Source organism: Amborella trichopoda, chromosome 7, assembly GCF_054954075.1.
Source record: "Amborella trichopoda isolate Santa Cruz 75 chromosome 7, AtrichopodaSantaCruz75HAP2 v2.0, whole genome shotgun sequence".
Taxonomy (NCBI): domain Eukaryota; kingdom Viridiplantae; phylum Streptophyta; class Magnoliopsida; order Amborellales; family Amborellaceae; genus Amborella; species Amborella trichopoda.
In genome coordinates this window covers 42,658,753-42,664,009 of record NC_142342.1, presented here as the reverse complement: position 1 = coordinate 42,664,009, position 5,257 = coordinate 42,658,753, and the positions used below count along the sequence as shown (strand labels likewise).

Sequence of the window (5,257 nt, the reverse complement as noted above, 5' to 3'; positions counted from 1 at the left end):
AAATATCATCAAATTCATCATCTCGACATTAAAACGCAGACATAAAAATAATAATAATAATTTTAAGTTTTGAAAATAGTGTATTTTGTAATGCATTTTTGGATCATCAATTTTTAAAATTTTGTCAATCTATACTATTGTTTAAGCTTTAAATTTTATAAATAAATACGAAAATATATTTTAAGCTATACAAAGATTTCCAATATTTAAAACCATGTTTCTATATATTATTTGAAGGTAGGCTCTAATTTGATTGGTTAAAGCCTAGGCTCTATACAAACGGCAGCCAATAAAAAAAGAGAAAATGTTATATAGAGCCAGGCTCTCAACAATCAAATTAGAGCTTACCTCAAAATTTTCAATAAAAGTAGTTGTTTTGATGCCGGGATATCTTCAAATTGATCATTTCGAGATGCATGGACATGAGAAAATAATAGATTTCAAGTCTTAGAAATAGTGTATTTTCATTGACCATTAATTTTCAAGATTTTCAAAATTTCATAGATCTGTCGATCTACACTCTGAAAAGTATATACTATCATAAAGATTTCCAATATTGAAACCGCATTTCTTGACACTATTTGAAAATAGGCTCTAATTTGATTGTTTAGAGCCTAGGCTCTATACAAACCTCACCTAATAAAAAATAATGGAAAATAGTTTGATAGGCCAACATTCCTATCAAAATAAGTAAATCCTCACTTTATAACTCGTCGAAAATTGAAATTCAAGTACTAGAAACCCTTTTTTTGTCAACCATCTTGGCTTGAACATTATGGTTGTGAATAAAAAAAAGATTTCAAGATTTAAAATATATGGTTATTGTAACAAATTATCTAGACCGTCCATTTCACCCTAAAACTAAGTGTTCATAGATTTGCAAGATCTATACCATTTTTTTATTTTTAAATTTCAATGACGCTGTTGGAAAGTGATTTTAGAGCCATCATGGAGACTTGTGTTGCCAAAAGTGCTTTTTGGACAAGGATTTAAGGTGAGGCTTTATTTTGTTTTTATAAAGCCTAGACCTTATAGAAAGCTCATCTAAAAATAATTAAATTAAACTAAATACGGTTTATGTTTGTAGGAGCATGTAGAAATGAATCCCTTCTTAAATATCTATTTTTCACATGGATTTTTTACCCAATTTTTAAGTACATATAATTTCTAACATGGAGATTATAAATATGAATAAATAAATTAAAAACAAAAATAATAATTTTACTAATAAAACATTTTGACCTTTAATTTCAAAAGTATTTAGATAGACCACCCATTTGCATCCATCTTTAAGATGGATTTTTTATATCTCAGGGGACGTAAATGTAGAAACACATGTGACGCATGGAATAATTTTTCTTTTATCAATATCATTTTTTTTTTGTTTTAAGATGGGATTTATAAAAGACACTCGACTCAAACTATACATATACCGGCCCCACTTAAACCTATCTTAAAAATAGATTGTTAATCCATTTTAAGGATTCATGATATATATTAAGATGATCATGAATACAACCAAAAAAAAAAAGAGTTAAATATTTAAAATATAATTTTTTAGAAAAATTTCTATATCGTCTAAGTTCATTTTAAGTCCATTTTAGAGATACATATTGGTAAGTCAGCGACCCACTGACTCGTGGACAACTTTCCTTATCAAAATTGCCATAAGGTAAAAAAATATTTGACATTTTATAATTCATATTGCCTTATTTAATTTCAAAAAGCCCATCAAAAGATATATCATCATGAGTTAGAATAGTTGTAAGCATGTCAAATAATAAATAGTACATCTTTTGTGGATATTATAATAAATTTCAATAAAAATTAACTAGAAAGCCATGGTCTTTTAAGAAGGACAAATAAGGTAACGCTTTCCATGACAGGAGTATATGAATTTGGCAAATTATAGTTAAGTGACACCTTTTTTAACCACTAGATGTTGGATTAGATGATTGACAAGGCTCCACGGGTGTAGTAGAAAATAGAAGTGCTAAGCATTGTATAATGGAAAAAGGACATGCATCGCAAAGATACTTGAATACTAAAAGGTAGGAGTACATGTTGGTTTTGTTTAGTGTATAACTAATATGTGATATTATTGTCGGTTCACTTTTAGTCTCTTATTAAGATATCGTACTAATAACACTTTTATAACATGATATCAAGTAATTATTTCTGAAAAGCTTCAGGGTAAATATAATACGATTCATTTATGACCACAAAAACTTCGTAGCCAAATCAAGCTACCACCATCTGATCATTGGATGGACGAGGTTGGAAACAAATTGTTTGCGCATATTATGCTCCCACAAGAGCATGATATACTCAAACCCCACATCCACTTATTCACCCAGAAAAAACCCCACATGCTCAAAATCATGCGCATATTAACTCAAAATCAAATGATTTTGAGCATGTATAGCTCATGTATAGCTCAGTTTGAGTATATATAGCTCATTTTGTTCATTTTTCTAGGTGAATAAGTGGATGTGGGGTTTGCGCATATTATGCTCCTACAAAAACATTTGTACACAATTGATGACATATCTCTACGCACCCAATTTTACATTTAGTATTCGATAATAATTGTGACTTTCTTGTACAAAAAGTAAATAGTCTCATTGTATACTTTTCTTTTGAAAATATTATTTTAATTTTAAAACAAAATCAATAAACAACTAATAAGAAATGAGATTGCCATGTATACTATTATCAATGCAAACCTTTGTTATTCATGTACTTTTCAAAGACTATTAATCAGTTACCAATCAACATTGTTAGATTTTTTTAAAGAAAATGTAGAAACAATAGACTCAAAATATGAAATATATTACAAAAAAAAAAAACTTGAATATTGTTAAATCCATTCAATTGGTTAAAACTAGTTTATTGAATCAGCTAAAATTGGTCAAACTTCACTATTGCCTTCCAACTACCACACTGTTGCAGTCCAGGGGGATCATCTTGGTATCCATCTGCAGCTTTTGTTGGAATAGTGATGATAGCTTTAACCACCTTTGGCTTCAGTGTGATATTTCACAAGGTATTGGAAAATCCATTGCATGAAGGTGTGGCAAAAATGTTTATGTGAGAACAATCTATTGCATTCATGTTCAAGAAATGGATTGCATTCCATTTCATCTCCGAGGGGCTCCAGAATGTGTGGCACTCTTTCTATATCTCTATGATTTGATTTTCATGGGGGGAATGCAATAACCAAACTTTTAGAGCCAGAACCACTAAACAAGAGAACCTTCTTGGCCAGATTACTTGCCATGTGAGAGACTCGGTTGATGCTAAGACTCGGTCTTTCCACCTCTCAAAAGGGTGATTGTACATAATCTCTCCATTTAATGACACCAGCAGACGATAGAGGCTACTGTCCTGATCTCTTAGCCCATGTCACCGCCTCGACATTTTAAGCTAAATGTCGATGGGATCCTTTTTTGAAATCCAAGTTTGGCAGGAAGCAGTAGTATTGTAAGGGATGATAGTGATCATTTTAATGCTGCTTTTGCCAATCTACTGGGGATTGCATCAAACAACTATGCCGAGTTTCATGCTTTGGAGGCAGGGGTGGATTTGGCAATGCGGCTGCAATGTTTCCTTTTTCAAATCGAAAGTGACTTCGCTCTATGGGCAATCCATGGTAGCCAAATGCCAATACAGACTTTTTTCAAATGGTGATAATTGGTTGATTTTACAAATCTTTCGTGAAGCTAATATGGTAGACGATATTCTTGCAAATAAGGCTACTGCTTAATCTGCAGCTATCATTTGGCTCTTCAAACTTTCAGACTTTCTTTGTTTTTGCTTTATGATATTGCACGGATACCCAATGATAGGGTTATATCTTTATGAGCTTGTACATCTTTCTTTTTTATATTAATGAAAATACGTAAGGGGCAATCTCCCCCATTAATTTACCCAATTTTTTTTTTGTCCAAATATTGGATTTAATTCCAATTTACTCTAGATTAGCCTGACTAAAATATTGGTGAACAATCCAACCGGTTGGACCAGCAAGTCCATCACAGTTTTCATAACAATGGTTACAACTACAAATGAGATTGATGGCCATCTTTAATTTCTTAGTTTTTAGGTAGGAAATACCAATTTTATCTTTGGGAATATTGCCATTTTATCCACTTTTATAAGCCACTGTTTTTTCCCATGTTAACAAATTGGGACTCTTTTATTTGCAGCCAAGTTTTTGTCAACATCCTAGTTTTGTCATTTTTCCAGGATTATTGAGGCTTTTGTGCTCTTAATATTATTTATTGAGATGAGCATATTTGTAGAATATACGGTATCTGTTATGGACCAAGCACAAAAAAATTGGTATCTATTTTAAATGCTTGAAATTTTTAAAAATCTTCATTTTCCAAAACATGGCCCCTAAATTTAGTAAATTTATCTTGATAGCTTTAAGATCCCTACTATGTATCGCTGCCTAAGTGTTGTAATAATCTATTTGAGATGAATTTGATTTATATTTTGTAAAGAAACCTAATTTTGTAAATGAAAACGTGACTCTAAGACAATTGAGAAGTAGTAAGAAATAAAATACGACAAAGGATACATAGGAATATAAAAAAAGTAGTAAGAAATAAAATATGACAAAAGGATGCACAGGAATATAAAAAAAAAAATAGGGGCGTTGCGAGAATCGAACTCGCGACCTCTTGCACCCAAAGCAAGAATCATACCACTAGACCAAACGCCCACTTGACAATTGAACTCGTATACATATTTTATATATCAATATCAAACTGGTGGGGAGAATATTGTGGAATGCTTATAGTGCTCATGAGGGAGCATAGTGTACACCTGCTTCTTCCGGCAAAATACTTGCTTCGAAGGAATTTTTTTGTTTTTATATAAATTAAGGATCACTTCAAAAGTACTAGGTGAATATTCTTAAGAAAATCAAAGTCGATTTTGAGTTCTTAAATACTTCAATGGGGCATCTAAACAATCGGATAGACTCTATTTAATGTTTGAACATTATTTTTTTCAAGAATGTATGGAATGCTTGTAACTCTTCTTTCAAGTTTTTTTTTTTTTTTTTGTTTATGTTTATGACTCTTCGCTAGGGAGGTTACATCCTAAAAATTTAATGTCCTATAAATACTCTATAGACAAGGCTTTACCTAAGATAATAAAAGGATAATTTAACTTCTGTTTTTTTTTTTTTTTTTTACTAGTTCAGCAGAGTTTGTGTTTCCACCCAACAGTTGCATAAATCTTGGCA

General features: G+C 31.2%; 1 non-coding gene across 1 annotated transcript; it reads right to left on the bottom strand.

The window, feature by feature from the left end:
* Positions 1-4,657: 4,657 nt before the first annotated feature.
* Positions 4,658-4,729, bottom strand: TRNAP-UGG (transfer RNA proline (anticodon UGG)). Its single transcript has one exon. It is a non-coding gene; the product is annotated as a tRNA-Pro (tRNA).
* Between the last annotated feature and the right edge of the window lie 528 nt (positions 4,730-5,257).